The sequence below is a fragment of the Phascolarctos cinereus genome, unplaced genomic scaffold, assembly GCF_003287225.1.
Source record: "Phascolarctos cinereus isolate Bilbo 61053 unplaced genomic scaffold, phaCin_HiC Scaffold_726;HRSCAF=1367, whole genome shotgun sequence".
Lineage (NCBI taxonomy): Eukaryota > Metazoa > Chordata > Mammalia > Diprotodontia > Phascolarctidae > Phascolarctos > Phascolarctos cinereus.
The window spans coordinates 243222094-243239673 of NW_027556098.1; positions in this window are offsets into that span (position 1 = coordinate 243222094).

Consider the following 17580-nt stretch of genomic DNA (forward strand, 5'->3'; position numbering starts at 1 on the left):
AATCAATGCAGCATCTTTGTTCAAATGCACAGAGCATAATAGAAGGATTCTCAGAAGGAAACACAGGCAAGCAGGGTGACTTTGAAACATGCCAACAGTATCATATGCTTCCCAAAAACTATATTTAATGGAGATTCAGGGTTTCATTTTGTTTTCCTATTCTTTTTGTATGGTGATATAGTCAACAGAGTGCTAAGCTTGAAACCAGGAAGACCTAAGTTCAAACTCCGCCTCAGATCCTTAGCCATGTGACCCTAGGCAAATCACCTAACCTCTCTGAATGTCAGGTTGCTCATTTTTAAAATGAGGAGGTTGGATTCAATGGCCTTCTAAGGTCCTTTATAGTTCTAAATCTGTAATCCTATAAAAATACTGATATTTGGTTGGGTGTGTTTGTCAAGTTTAGAGTAGGAAAAAAAATAAAACTTTAAAAGAGTGCAAGACAGAGGTAGAGCTGGGGAGGCAGAAGAGAGTCTAAGAATCACAAGCTCACATTTTTCAGGAATCTCACAGGCCATAAAGTCTGACTTGTGCCTGACATAAGAGATATTTCTACAATATCCTCCTCAAGTGTTACAGAGTCACCACTTGGAGACCTCCATTGAGGGGAAACACTTTGAGTTCTGAGGAATCACTGTGTAATTTTGTACCACTCTAATAATTCAGAAGTTTGGGGTTTTTCCCCCTTATATCAAGTCAAAATCATTTTTATGCAACTTGTACCCATTGGTTTCTACTCTGGTTATCAGAGATCATGTGGAACAAGCACCTCTTCCATATACCAGCCTTTCAAAAATATGAAGTTTGTATTCTCCTCTAAATCATCTCTTCTCCAGGTGACATATCCTCGATTCCTTCAAATTATCTTTGGATGGAACGTTGTTGAATCTCCTTACCATTCTGGTCATCCTCTTCAGAATGCAGACTGGTATGTAGATGTGGCCTGATCAATAAAGTTCAGTCATTTTCAGTCCTGTCAGATTCTTAGTGACCCCATTTGGGATTTTCTTGGCGAAGACTCTGGAGTGGTTTGCCATTTCCTTCTCCAGCTCATTTTACAGATGAGGAAACTTAGGCAAACAGGGTAAATGACTTGCCCAGGGTCACATAGCTAGTAAGTGTCTGAGGCCAAATTTGAACTCAGGAAGATGAGTCTTTCTGACTCCTAGCCCAGCACTCTAGCCACTGTGTCATTTAGCTGCCCTGTACTCAATAAAGAGTGCAGTACCTTCTCAGTACTAGATATCATGTCTCTCTCAACATAACCTATGATAGAATTAGCCTTGTTGGCTTCCATGTCATAGTGCTCATATTTAGTCTGTTAATATTGAGTCTTCCAGGTCTTTTTCACAGAAACTCTTGTCTATTCCTCTTTCCCCTATTCTGTCTTTGTGGAATTGATTTGTTGAACTCATGTGGAACTTTACAATTATCCTTATCACATTTTGTTTTATTTAATTTGATGCATTCTTCTAGCCTGTTGAGATCTTTTAGAATCCAGATGCTGTCATTCAATATGTTCATTATTCCTCCAAGTACTGTGTCACGTTCAAATTTTATAAAATATGTCTTTCTCTGAGTTGTTGATAAAAATGTCAGCACAAAGGCAAAGACAGATCCCTGGAATATTTCATTAGAAACCTGCTGTTCAGGTCTGGTTATTTAAGGGAAAATGTTTGGGACAGATTCTATAGGCTACAATAAAATGTGAAGTTAATAAGGGGAGAGTAGAAGGATGCTTGCACAAGTGGGGATAATGGGGGAGTAGATCCATCTGAAGTTGCTTAACATCCCTAAGAGAAATCAAATGATAAAGCCAGTCCAAGCATGAGGATTCCTAGGTTGAGAAGGAAAATTGAGAAAGTCAATTTTTTTTAAGGTCTCAGTGAAATATTAAAGTGGTTGACCATGAGTCAAGGTTGAATAAGAGGCAAATGAAACCATAGTGGAAGGCAGGGGTGAGAATGGATTGCAATCATAGTGATAGATCAGGGAACCAGAGGTTATCATTATGGGGGGAAAAAGAGTAGCTTTAGTTGAAGTGAGAGGGGTCCACAGGTGGAAAGGAAGGAGGTCATGCTTGGAGATCAGAATTCCAAAGTTCAAAGGACTATTGATTACAGATCTGAGAAGTGGCACAATTCCTTGAAGTGAAATTTAATGTGTGGCCATGTTTGAGTAAGGTGGATATGTCATAAACAAAGAAGCTATTGTTATTAGAGTCAGGAGGTTGAGGCATTGAGCGGTCAGCTTGGTAGGGTAGTGGTCAACATGAATAATAAAATCTTTGAGGTTGATGGCAGGGTCTGGGGTAGAAAGGAAGACATAACCCAAGTATTAAAGTCATCGTGAAACTTGGAAAGTTGACCTGGAAAGCAATCCCTGGATATCTGCTGACAGATATTAGAATTATAGAACTGGACAGGCCTTTGAGAAATCACTTTACACTCTAGACAGCATCTCTTTCATATTCTCCAAGACAACATCAAGCAAATTGGTGGGGTTTTATTTCTAAAGGTTAATAAGATCCAAGATTCTAGGAAAATAGCTCACAAGTCAGCTGCTCCCTTCAGCTCTATTAGACAATTGTTATTTGTGGTAAGGAGAAACTTTCTCCCAAGGCCTCCCACTGAGCCTATGCAAACATCTGCCTTTACTTTGTGGAGGTGGTGACATTCCTGTTGCCAGTGATCTCTGGAGGGGTCCAAACAGTTCTACTTTTAATGAGCAACGGTTTCCAAATCCGCATTAGTCGAAAAGATCTTTCTCACAAGAAAAAAAAACATCTTGTTAGCGTTTACAAAGGCCTTATTTGTTAGGAGGTCTCTTCTTTGGCTTGCAGCTCAGCAAGACAGATGCTGAATGGGGAAGTTCCAAAAGTATCCATCACCCTGATCCATTTTTTTTTATCACTTCCTCTGCTTTCTCCCAGCACAGATGTAGAAAACAAGACAAAAAAGAGGAAATTGGAACGTCCTGCCCAAATATCGCTGTACTCAGCAAGCAGTCTTTTAAGAACTTCTGACAAGAGCTTAGGAGACTAGAGTACTGGGTCTGCTTCTTCCCTAAGACTTCTCTCCTAAACCAATATTCACATTATTCCATAATGGAGACCATTAGTTTTAACTTAGATGTAGGCCACAATTTCTACAAAACCATATGGCCTTAGTAAAATGAAAAGAGCCTACGTTTGGAATCTCATTACCTGGCTTCATATAGATCTTCTGAAGTCAACAACTGATGGTGAGCTGTGGCCCACAGAAAAGAGAGGGAACAACTTTAACTGGAATGAAGGGGACTAGACCCTAGTTCTACTTTAGCTACTAACCAGTAGTATGATCTTGGCCAAGTCATTTAACCTTTACAGACCTTTGTGTTCACAACTGTCCAAAGAGAGAAATGATTTATATGATCTCTGTGATTTCTTCCAACTCAAAAATGGTAGGATTCTGGATTCTAAGATTTAAGGGAAGGTGGATTCCCAGGAGGAAACCAATATGCAATGAAAAGGGGATGATTCAATTCCCAGTGCAATTGTGATGTGCTACTTAGAACTCATAATGGCTTAGTTGCTTAAATGGAAAGGGGGCAATGCATCACAATGGAGGAGAACAACACAACTCTGAAGCACCTGCCCTGTGAGTTCAAGGTAGAGATGCCAGAAAGCAGAGAGAAACCCAGAAAGGGTAGCAGAAAAAATATTTGGCAGAGAGATTTAGGAAGGCCTTATGTATTTCACCCCACTCCATTCAACAACAACCACAACTATTTTATACTCACCTGCTATGTATAAGCTGCCATGTGAGGAGCTTTGGGAGATTAAAGAAGAATGAGATTCATTCCTTGCTCTCTTAGAGCTTACAAAAGACATGACATGTTTAAATGAAGAACTATAATAAGTGCAATTACACCAACAAAAATTAAGTCTGAGGGCAGCAGTAAAAGACAATGGTGGCCTAGCATCAGAGGGTCCTGTCGACAATCAGTTAGAGGACTGACTCACACATTTGCTGCTGTTGTTTAGCCATTTCAGATGTGTTCAACTCATCATGACTTTATTTGGGGTATTCTTGACAAAGATACTGGACTGGTTTGCCATTTCCTTCTCCAGCTTATTATACAAATGGGGAAACTGAGGCAAACAGGGTTAAGTGATTTGCCCAGGGTCACACAGCTAGTAAGTGTCTGAGGCCAGGTTTGAACTCAAGTCCTCCTGACTCCAGGGCTGGTTCTCTATTTACTGTGCCACCTAGCTGCCCTTCTCTAACACTTGGTAACCAATTATTCTTGAGCAAGCCACTTAACCTATCTAAGACTCAGTTCCTCATCTTTAAAATGGGGAGCAGGGGCAGCAAGGTGGCACAGTGGATAGAGCACCAGCCCTGAAGTCAGGAGGACCTGAGTTCAAATCCTGCCTCAGACCAAACACTTGACACTTACCAGCTATATGACCCTGGGCAAGTCACTTAACCCCAATTGCCTTAGGGGGAAAAAAAAAAAAGAAAGAAAAGAAAAAGAAAATGAGGATCAATATATAGTCCTGCCTTTTGCAAGCAAAACATTTTGTAAACCTTAAAGCACTCTAGAAATGTCTGTTGTTGCAGTATTTCCTCAATCCAACTAAGACCCTTCCTTGAACATAGTAGGTAGTTAAATGTTTGTTGAAATGTATCTAATTTAGTCCTAATTCAGCAGGGTGTAGTAAAGGGAGATTGTTTTTGTTATTCAGTTATTTTTCACTTCTGTCCAACTCTTCCTGACCCCATTTGGGATTTTCTTGGCAAAGATATAGGAATGGTTTGCCATTTCCTTCTCCAGATCATTTTATAGATCAGGAAACTGAGGCAAATGGGATTAAATGACTTTCCTAAGGTTACACAGGTAATAAGTGTCTGAGGTCACATTTGAACTCATGAAGATGAGTCTTCCTGACTCCAGAGCCAGAACTCTATCCACTGAGCTACCAAGCTGCCCTGGGGGAGATTATGGAGGAGAAATCATTGTCCATTACTAAGTAGCTTCCTAACTATTAAGTTCTATTCTGAGTATTGTTCCTGGTAGACTTCCGGAAATAAAATTTCCAAAGTATGCTCTTCAGCAGACTCACACTTCCTAAAACCTGTGTGAGTATGGTGACAGGATGTTGTCTCAAAGAAGTCAAAAGCTGTTTTTACTTACCACACAGTGTCTAGGCAACAAGAGGCCAGGAAGCATTAATAGATGGTAAATAATAGCAACAATTCCTATAGTAACTGTGTCCTGCACATATTTCTCATATCCCTCCATGCAAGATAAGTATTTCTTGGGAAATAAGATTAAGCTATACTAGCAAAGCGAGGGATTGCCATGGCACCCCAAATTATGTAGTAGATGAATTCCTCAAAAGCACCTTGTAACCTAACTCCATGTGCTTTGAAACTATGTAATTGACATTATTGAATCAAAGAATTGAATTGGTTATAAGCAGCTTCATAGTGAGCGAAAGCAGGAAAGAGATGGCTGGCTCCCAAGAGATGAGAGGTGGGTAAACAAAGGGAGATGAGAGATGGGTTGGGTTTAAATCTATTCTCTCTCCTCCTCAGAGATTAAAAGAAAAAAAAAACTACTCTTCTCTAGAAAATGAGCCTCAAGAGAGAAGATTCATACAGTCTACTATCCTACATTGTAGTTATTCATTTTATGCTGGAAAAATAAGGCAGTTGGAGCAGTGGATAGAACACTGGAAGACCTGAGTTCAAATTTGACCTGGCTTCAAATATTTATTAGCTGTGTGACCCTGGGCAAGCCACTTAACCTCAATCTGCCTCAATTTCCTTATCTATAAAATGGGAATAGTCATAACACCTCCCAAGGACAATATGAGAACAAAATGATATATTTATAAAGCACTTTGCAAACTTTAAAGCATTTTATAGATGCTAGTCATTATATATTACATATTATCTCCCTCATTAGAATGTAAATTCCTTAGAAATAAGAATTATTTCAATCTTTGTACTTTTACTCCAACATCTGGTACATAGTAGGCTTTTAATAATTTATTCTTGTTTGATTAATTAATTGATTGGCGTACATTGGGAAGCCTGAAATGTCAGGATGGGGATAGAAGTATTTCTGAGCACTGGGAAATCCAACTGTTAAAAAAAAAATGCCCACCCACCCTCTCCATACATATTCCACTAATTAGAGATTGTTTGGGGTTAGCTCGCAATTTTGTTTAGGACTTTGCAGGCACTGTGCTCTTGAAAATCATCTTTGGCATGCTGCCTTAGGTTGCCAATGACGACCATTCCATGCTGATATTAAAAAGAGAACCACTGTGAACTAAATGAGAGGCACTCTCATGTAGACATGAGTCAGGGTAAATCAAATCGGTGCAACTGGGAGTTCAACTGCATAATGGAGAGAAAGCTTGTTTCCCTGATTCCTATTTCCCTCCAGAGTAATTGCCCTAAAGGCCAGCTCTATTCATGTCACTCTCTTGCTAATAAACTTTCACCCACCTGATGATGCAACTGCATATTCCAAGTAGAGGGAATGGGCAAGTAAAAGCATGGGACAGAAAGATATAGAATATATTGGGAACAATGAGAATACTAGTACATAATGAGAAGTAGAAGATAATGCTACTGAGGTTGGTTGCTTTGAATGTCATGCTAAGGAGCTGAGACTCCATTAGACTGGAAATTCAGTGAGGGCAGGGGCTGTCTTTCTTTTTATGTATTTGTATTCCCAGGGTTTAACACAGTGCCTGGCACATGGTAGTTTCTTTTGGTTTTTTAATTTTTTTTTTTGGCTAGGCAACGGGGTAAAGTGACTTGCCCAGGGTCATACAGCTACTAAGTGTTATGCGTCTGAGGCCAGATTTGAACTCAGGTCCTCCTGAATCCAGGGCTGGTGCTCTATCCACTGCACCACCTAGCTGCCTCCTGCATGGTAGTTTCTTAATAAATGTTTATTGATTGATTGGTCTAAATTATGGGAACAATAAAATGACACGAAATTCTTGTGTTGTCAGTCAGGTCCTCCCTGCCCCAGAGGTGACCAATAAAACAGAAAATGATCTGCTCCCAACCAGAAATAGAGACTAGAGCCATTAGAAGACTTGGTGGTAACAATTAAGGAATTATTCTCTCTCCTATACATCCCAAAAGGAAGGAAAAAAGGAAGAAAGGAAGGAAGGGGGGAAAAAAGGAAGGAAATTGCCTCCTTCTTACTTTTTAAATCTTCTTGTACTTTACCCTACTTGGATTTTGAGGAATTCTACCTTGTATTTAGGGGCAACTAGGTGGTGTAGTGCATAGGCTTAGAATCAAGAAGATTCATATTCATGAGTTCAAATCTGGCCTCAGATACTTACTAGCTGTGTGACCTCAGGCAAGTCACTTAAACCTGTTTGCTTCAGCTTCCTTATCTATAAAATGAGCTGGAGAGAGCAAGGGCAAACCGCTCCAGCATCTTTGCCACGAAAACCCCAAATTGGGTCATGAAAAGTCAGATACAGCTCAGCAACAACAACGACAAACCATGAACCAGCTACATTGGATATTTGCTGCTCTCCACCCATGACACTCCATCTCCAAATTCAGTGCCTTCTATTGAAGCTGTCCCCCATGCCTGGAATGTTCTCCTTTCTAACCTCTGCCTCCTGGCTTCCCTGGCCTCCCTTTAGAGTCCCCTTAAATCCTGCTGTCTGCAAGAGGCCTTTCCTGATTCCTTCTACCTTGTCTCCCTATTGTTAGTGCCTTCCCCCTAAAATTACCTCCAATTTAGACTACATATTTTATATGTCCGTAGTTATTTGTGTGTTATCTCCCCTGTTAGAAGGTGGGATCCTTCAGGGCAAGGATTATGTCTTTGCCTCTTTTCTTTTCTTTTTTTAAATATCCTCAGCACTTAGCACAGTTTCTGGCACACAGCGAGCATGTAACGTGGTCATTGACTAGCTCACTGACTTTGCCCTTTCTTCATTGTCGAACAAGATGGGCTGTGAGTTGATGCTTTACCGGCCTCTATAGATCCTGGAAGCTATATGAATCAAGAATCAATAAGCATTTATTAATCACCTATGACTTACCAGGGACTGTCCTAAACTACTTTTCAAGGATGGATTCAAGACTAGCTCTATACAGCAAGCAGAAGCGTGAGTTTGAGGAACTCCTTATGACATATCTAGCCACACACATGGGCATTATAGGAGGAACCAGGCCTCAGGATTTTTGCCAAGTTACTGGTTTTTGTGGGTGGTACTGGTGGTTGAACCAGGAAGTTTTCCTCCTGTAACTGTTATTCTAAAAACATGTTTCCTCTTCTACCCCTTAGCCTTTGAGAACAAGCCATGAGCTCAAATTGACTTTTTAAAAAAGCATTTTCTGATGTTATTTACTTTGAATGGAAATTGTAAATTCCATAGGGGTTCTTTCTTTGCTCAAAGAAAATCAGCCTCATCAAGTTCACTCAGCTCAAGCTTTCTTGTTCAGGGAATTCAAAGGGGGAAAAAGATATAATCATTCCACCATCAGCATGGATTATAGCATTTAGTTAGAAACTCTCTGCATACCAACTCATAATTTCAAAGCAACACTTCAGGTAAGATATAGGTGACTCTCCCCCCAGCCCCCAACCTCTGTTTTCAATAAGAATTCTGCATCTCATTTTCTGCTCAGTGCATCAAGACATGCTTCCCCTGGAGAATACAGAATTCAAATCAGATGAACAGATGCTCACAAATTAAGGCAATCTATCTATTTACCTACTGCAATCCTGGGGGTGGTTTGGGGAGAGAGAAGGAAGGGGAAAAGATGAGTGAGGAGAAAGAAAAGACTGAAAACAAACTCAATAAAATAACTTTTTTTCCAGCTATCTGAACATCAAATCAGGAAGACATATTTAAATGAGGAGCGGCTTTCTAGTGCACCTTACATAACATCCTACATATGAGCAATCACTCAATCTGTGTATAAAGTTCTAAAATGGATATATTGTCTCAGTCACACTAGATATGATACTCCATGTTTTATTGAGAGGTCCCCGCTACTGTTGCAGTCTCCACGTTTCAGGACTTCACTCTTCATAATCATTTAGTTTGTCCTTGAGAGTACTCCAGCAAGTAGAACTTACGGAATCTGAGTCTGGCTTTGTGAAAATGGAGCAGCACTAGAGATTAGCTAGCAGAGTCCTAGAGCAAGAATCATTAACTAGGAGCCACAGACCAAGGAAGAAAGGACGAATGGAAGGGAGGATGGACAGAAGGAAGGAAAGATGGACAGAAGGAAGGAAGGATGGACAGAAGGAAGGAAGGAAGGAAGGAAGGAAGAAGGAAGGAAGGAAGGAAGGAAGGAAGGAAGGAAGGAAGGAAGGAAGGAAGGAAGGAAATAAGCAAGTATTAAAGTCTCTACTATGTGCTGGCACTGTGCTAAGCAATAATAATAATAATGACAATAACAATATCTAACATTTATATAATGCTTACTAAGTGCCAGGCACTACACTAAGAGCTTACACTTATTTCATTTGGTTCTCTCAAAAACCCTGAGAGGTAAGCACTATCATTATCCTTATTTTGCAGATGAGAAAACTCAAGCAAACAGAGGTAAGTGACTTGCCTAGGGTCACAGTGCTACTAAATGTCTGAAGTCAAATTTGAACTCAGGTCTCCCTGACTTCAGATCTAGCAATGTGCCACCTAGCTGCCTCTAATGTGCTGTACTTAGTTGTTGTCTTTGGATAGATATCAGGGGATTTTATGAACCTGGAGGAGAAAAATTTACATATTTACTTTCACTAACCTCTAACTGAAATTTAGCATTTTCTTCAATTATTTAAAAGCATTAATCTTAGACGGGATAGTTGTTATCAGACTGCCAAAGGGTCTATAATACAAATAAAGAAAAAGTCTTTAATTGGCAACATTTTTCTTCAGTCTTTGGTGAAAGGGTCCTAGTTTTAGAGACAGAAGATCTAGATTCAAGCCCGGAGTGTAGATGCACATAACCTTGGTAAGTCATATCACCTTTCTGGGCTTCACATTCCTCATCTGGAAATGAAGAAGCTGGGTCAGATAGATAACCTGTGCAAACACTTTGATTCTATGACTTTCTCTTCTGACACCTCCTCCCTACATTTTCTTACTCTGCTGTCCAGGACTCTTCCTGTGACATCTCACCCAGGCCTGCCTTCCAGGAAGATTACCTCACAGGTAACCCATCTCTCCTTCCAATACAACTCAATACAATCTGATCCAACAAACATTTATTGAAGCTTTTTAATTTGAGGATTGGTAGAGACAGTTTCCACATCAGGAATTCCTTGAACTAATAAAATCCCAGTCCTAAAATAAAAATTATGTGAAGCATCATACTAAGGATTAGTGATACAAAGACAAAGCAAATTAAAAAAAAAAACCTTTCATTCTTTAAAAAAAAATTCATCAACAACAACCTACCTTCTCTCCTTCCCACTTTCCCCCCTCCCCACTGAAAAGAAAGGAAAAACGAAATTCATTACAAATATTCATAGTAAGCAAAATAAATCGCCACATTGGCCATGTGATATGTGTACGTATACACACATATACACATTTGTGAGTATAAAATTTTCCCATCTGTACCTCATCATTTCTGTGTCAGAAGGTGGACAGCATGCTTCATCATGAGTCTTTTGGAATCATGATTGGTCATTATATTGATCAGAGTTCTTAAGAAAGTGACCCATGACTTGAGCATTGAAGAAAGCTAGGGATTTGGGGAGGCAGAAGTAAGAGGTAATGCAAAAACAAGGAGATAGGAGGTGAAACATAAAGTTTGGGAAAGACAACTAAGATAGAGTAAAAGGAAACACTGTGCAATAAGCCTAGAAAACCAGTGATGATTTGCGATCTTAACTGTAGAATTCGGAATAAACAATAACAAAAACTTGGTCTGCCTTCTACCCATTACTAAATTCCTTTATTTTGCTCATCTATTAAACAATGATTTAAAATGCCCTAGTTGGGTATTAATTTGGTTTCCTTTTCAGGTTACATGCACCCAACCTTTGTCCCAAGAAGTCTATTTCTCATCTGCCTTATCTGTTTTCAAGAACTAGTAGTCAAATGAGTTGTCTGATCACATGAGGTAAGACTGCTCTATTTATCACAGCAAAGCTTCTTTGATAGTACCCAGGTTTCTAAGATATTTAGGAGTAACTCAATATGTATGTCTGTGTCTGTATGCATCTGTGTGTGTGCCTATCTGTCTATCTGTAGGGAGTATGTTTTGTATTGAAACATAGTGAGCCAAGGACTACAACATTCAACTTCAGGATTGCATTATTTTAAATGAGAATGTTATGAGTAGACATTCTATCAAATTTCCAACACGAAAATGGAAGAAAATGTAAGCAAAATGAAAAATGAGGGAAATAGTATAATAATTTGAGATATCATATTAATCCTAGCATGAAGGGAATCTACAATAAAACAACAAAAAAACATTTTCTACCAATATTGAGAAGGGGAAAAAAATGTATATGTGTAGCCCACATTGAATCCAGCCATCTAGAAAGTATCCTTGTAATGTTACCATGGCAACACCAGCTACTTATGACATCATGGTGAGATGGCAGACCTGAAAGCAGAGTTCTTTAAATGTTACACTGATTCTTGTCCATTTTGTCCCCCTCCCCCACTCACCCCCCAGGGAAAAAGAAAAATGGATTTCCAGTACGCAAATAGTAAGAAAAAAAGGAAAACAGGCTCTATGTTATATCTACCTAAGAATGACTCTTTCGAATTCTATTTTCAGACAGTGACAAATCAATTGTCCTTTTAGCTTTGCTGTTCCAATTTTCAACCCTGTCCCCCTGCTGCCTCCCCCACCTTATACACCCTACCAGAGGGGAGTAGGAGGGCAAGAGTAGGGAACATCCTCAAGAGGAAATAATTGGTTTTGTTTTCAAAGGAAGAAGAAAAGGGAAACTTAAAATAGATCAAAATTTCTTCAAGTCCATAGTACACAAAAGTCCAATCCAGTCCAACAAGTAGTTATTAAGCCCTTACTGTATAGAAGGCACTGTTCTAGGCATTAGAAGCAAGGAAGGAAACAAACGTTTATTAAATATCTATTATATGCCAGGCACTATGCTAAGTGCAATATAAATATAATCCTATTTTATCCTCAGAGATTTTACTACTGAGAGATAGATACTACTATTATCCTCATTTTATATGAGGAAATTCAGTCAGAAAGAGATTAATTGCTTGACCAGGGTCATACAGCTACTAAGTATCTAAGGTGAAATTTGAACACAAGACTTCTTCATACTCTATTCATTGTGTTACCTAGTTACCTTGAGAGAAAATGATGAAACAAAATACAACATGCAAATAAATATCTATTGTGTTTGTGTATATGCAAATTGTGTATATATGTTTGTGTATAAATGTATGTATATACATACATACACACTATGTATATATGATAGAAAAATGCATATACATACATACACACTATGTATATATGACAGAAAAATGCATATGATAGAAAAAAGATGACCATATTGAATCCAGCCATCCAGAAAGTATCCTTTCAATGTTGCCATGATATGGCAACAAACAATATTATAGCTTGAGGGCAAAACCACTAACAAGTAGGAGGATCAGAAAGGTTTTCCAGTAGGGACATGAGCCGCTAAACCTTGAAGGAAGACTTAGGGTTCTGCAGTTGGGACTTTGCCTAGGGCACTAATTTGCAGAGGGTAAAGAAGTTTGATACCCGCGCTTCTTCATCATAGAATTAACTGAGCTTAGCACCTAGTTAGCAAAAATAATTAGTTTCAATAGGAAGCTATTAATAATACCTACTCATGCATGATTCATTATAGTAATTCATTCCCCTCTTGTTCAACTGAATTTGTCCAAATCGCTTGTATTATTTTCATATCATGGATTATGAAGTTTATTTTAAAGTGAGATTTCTTATTGTTTGGCCCAGGCTTATTTCCTATTGCTTGCCCCAGGATGTTTCATGCTGATTGCCCAGATACCAAAATCACTAGTTATGGTTCTGATACGTACTTTCATATAGCTATGATAACTTGTGCTTGTTCCTGAGGCAACTATATTATATAGACTTGACAACAGATTACTTGACTTGTTTCTTTTTTTAAATTTATAATAATCAATTTGACTTATTTGCTCAAAGTCATTCTTAAAACAATATTGCTGTTAATGCATACAATGTTCTCTTGCTTCTGCTCGTTCCACTCTTCATTATTTCATGCAAGTCTCTCCATGTTTTTCTAAGGTCATTGAGCTCCTGATTTCTTATAGCACTTGTTTCAAATACTGCCTTAGATACTTAACTGTGTGACTCTGGGAAAGTCACATAACCTGTCTCAGACTTAGTTTTTTCATCTGTAAAATGAAGGTAATAATAGCATTTGCTTCACGTGAGACTCAAATGAGGTAACATATTTGAAGTGTTTGGCAAACCTTATATATATAGTACTATATAAATGTTGTTGCTGTTGTTGTAGCTATTTTGGTTTCTATGTGTTTGTCCTATCTCATCCATGATCATGGGGCCATTGATTGTCAAAGTCACCAAGCCAGTGATCTTATTTCATTGGACAATTTAAGGCATTTCTCAGCTGCTGGGAAGAATTTTAAAAATATTGAATTTTGACTAAGGGATTCTTGAAAAATAGGAGCTTAGCCACCTACAAGGACCTGGTGTATTTTAGGAAACAGGGATATGTCTTATATGGAAGAATTAAGATCTTTCTATATTCTAAACTTAAGCTTTTTTTTTTAAGTTTTTTTTTAGGCAATTGGAGTTAAGTGACTTGCCCATGGTCACACAGCTAATAAGTGTCAAGTGTTTGGTCTGAGGCCGGATTTGAACTCAGGTCCTCCTGACTTCAGGGCTGGTGCTCTATCCACTGTGCCACCTAGCTGTCCCTAAACATAAGCTTTAAGCCTTTAATTTTGCCAGCATTTTCTCCAATCTTTTCCAGAATGAAAGTGACAGCCAGGGTCTCCCCACTGAAGCCAGAGCACATAGTAGATACACTAGAAAGTAAATAGTGAATAAACAATTAAATAATAATTTAAAAAATAAAGTAAATAATAGATGTGAGCTAGCTTGGTTCTGTCCTTCCTACATAGAAATCTTCATTATACAGGGGACAAGGAAAATGAAGAAAAATGGCTTCAGGTGAAGATGAAGCAATCATGGAATAAATGCTATTTGCATGAAATATAGGGAAGTATTGTAAAACAAAAAACTCATGTAATTTGGATAATATGTTTACATTTATCCAGGGTAAAATGTTATAACTGTTAGTGACTCAGCTATAAATTTCTCAAATCATAGCACAAAGAGAACCAAAAACAATGATGGACATTTTCATGTACATTTTATACACATCTCATGGAGGTTAGCCTAAAATAAATTGTATTAGATTCTTCTTTTAGAATTTTACATCCAGTTTTCTCTGAGTTACCCAGAGCCCTTACACTGTCTCCCACCTCTACTTAGGATCTCTCATGAAAGCATCCCACTTAGGTCTGTATTCCCCAGTTTGCATCCTTTTATACCGGACTTTCTTGCTTCTTACCACTTAATTTTCTCACCAAAACTTGAAAAATCCTGAAGACAGACACCATTCTTTTAAGTAGCTTTTCACTTCCCAAGTGTTCTTTCTCTTAAAAAGCTCCTACTGTTAATCAGCAGCCAGAATGAAAAAATTATTTGTGATGTTAAAAATTGTTTTCACATGCAATTGGGAAATAAGATATACAGGCAATGGGGTATAGAAATCTATCCTGCCCTACAGGAAAATAGAAGGGGAAGGGATAAGAGAAAGGCATGGGGGAGGGTGGAGCTAGAAGGCAGATTGGAAGAAGGAGTATTCAGAATTCAGAATGCACACTGTCTTGGGGTAGGGGTAGGGTTGAGATGGGGAGAAAATTTGGAACTCAAAATCTTATGGCAGTGAATGTTGAAAACTAAAAATAAATATTTTATTTTAAAGAAGACTACTGTAATAATCTAGGCAAGAGAAATGAGGATCTGAACTAAGGTTGTAGCTATGTGAGGGGATGGCTCAGATATGACAGCTGTCAAAAGGTAGCAATGGCAAGATTTGGAAATGAATTGGATATATGGAGTATGAGAGAGTATTCCAGCATAATGCCAAAATTACAAACCTGAGGTACTAGAAGACATCAGCAATGCCTTTGACAGAAATTTAAAAGTTTGGAAAGGAGATTTAAGGATAACCTCACATGATTGCAATATGGATATGATAAAGTAGATATAGATATGATAATGTGATATCCAAAATTTAAAAAAAAGAAAAGAAAAGATTATTTGTGCCCCTAAGGTTTTCACTTCTGGCTTCAGATCTCATAATATCTTGTAATGCCTCTTAGTTTCTTTCTGGCATCATCATTCCCCATCCTCACTTCCTTAATCCCCATGAAACACCAAAAGTAGGTAGTGGTTTTCAGAACTGATGAGATGTGTGGAAGACTCTTTATCACATCCCAGATCAATCCCAGAAAGGTAGCAAATTTTTTCATCGTTAATGTCAGGTCAGAAAATAGCTTGCTTAGTACCCTTCAGCAAGGAATCATGAAGTACTCCTACTCATCTCACCTTCCTCCTACTCTTATTGAATAACTTTTCTATTGTGGCACGAGTGGGTTCACATCATGATTTTATCTTGCCAGAAGGTGCTTCCTCCAAAGATATCAATATGGGAACAAAGGGAACTCACTAACTGACTTTCATTTTTCAAAGATGTGTATCAGGTAGAAACAAGAGCAGGTAATAGAGAATGAATAAAAAAGAGTGACATTTCCCTAAAACTAAAAATAAGTCATATCATCATATTGGAGCAAAGAGAAATACCAAAGAAAATGCATGACTGCTGCTTGGAGTGGTGGCAGAAGTGCTTAATTTGGGGGACTGCTGCTTTCTTTGCCAAGGCAATGCCATTTTAATAGGACACTGCAGAACAAAAGCATCTAATTCATAACTAATAAATGAGGGAATAGGAAAAGATCTTCTTTTGATGAGTTCAAATGAGAAGACCAGGATGCACAAGATGAAAGATCTAGCAGATATGACTGCTGAGGTCTATCAATAGTGTGCAGATCACAGAAAACAAGATATGTACCATAGGTGTGGACAAGGTTAAATAGCCTGATTTTCAAACAAGGGAAGAATGTGGTATCTATAATCTATAGGCTAATGACATTGAATACTGGCAAAATTACAGAACCTGTTATTAGAGACACAGTTATTATGGATTTATAAAGTTAAAGCAATGATCACTAAGGGCCTAGATGACTTCATCATGTACATGCCAGGCCAAAGCAACCTCATTTATTGTTTTTTGTTTGTTTGTGCTGTGTTTTATTTTTTGATAAGGTTACTAGACAGATCTGGCAAATGGTGTGAAAATCATCTACACAGATTTCAGAAAATCCAATGACAATCACTCATACTATCCTTGGGGACAAAATGGAGATATGCAGGCTATATATGGCAGTTTGTTGAGTTATTGAACCAAAAGAGCAATCACTGAAAAAAAAATCTGTTTGAAGGGACATCTCTAGTGTCATCTCTTCTTGACTTTATGCCTTTCAGTATTTTATGACTTGAACAGAAAAACAATTCATATGCTTATCAAATAATTAGATAAAACAGAGCTGTGTGGGATAGTTAAGCATTCAGATGACAGTTATCTAGTAATGTGATTTTCAGGGGCTTTTGAAGGCATACCACCCTGAATGTGGGATTTGATAGTTCAGGGTGGTAGGACCGCGTGGAGTATTATGTTCCATTCTGAGCATTACATAGAAAGAAATAAATTGACAGAATGGAAAGTATCCAGAAGGAGATAACCCTGATGATGAGAATCTTTGAGATAATTTCATATAAGACTCAGTTGAAGGAATTAACAGACGTTTAGCTTGTATAAGGAAAGCTTAAAGAGAACCTACCTGGTCTTGAAGGGCTACAAATCAGAATTAATGATCAGAATTGTTGTTTAGGACCCAAAGGGCAGAACTGCAGATTGAATTTACAGAAAGGAAGAGTTAGGCTCAATGCAAGGGAAAAGCTTCCTAACAATTAGAGCTATCCAAGAGTGCAGTTGGTTGCCTGGGGAGGTAGTGTGTCCCCCTTCACCAAAAATCTACAATCAGAAGTTCTACTACCTTCTTGTCAGGTGATTCATATGTAGGTTTAGGCTGAATTTTTTCATGATATGAATCTACGAATCTCTAGCCTCTTGCCCTGCCACAGAATGTATGCACTTTTTGACAGTGTCCATCTTGAGACAATGATTCCCATTTTCTCCCCAAACTGTATTGTGTCTTACAAGGGAATGACTCAAATGGTGGAATTTTTGCTTTAAAAGAAAGTGAATGGGAAAAATGATGTCTAGTACAATTTGGGGGCAAACAAGGATTGGTGCTGTCTCTCAGACCATAGGGTAGATAAACGCCAACTATGGTATACTTACAGGATCAATTCTACTTCTTAAAAACTACACTGGTACTTCCAAGGTTTGGCATTTAAAAGTCTA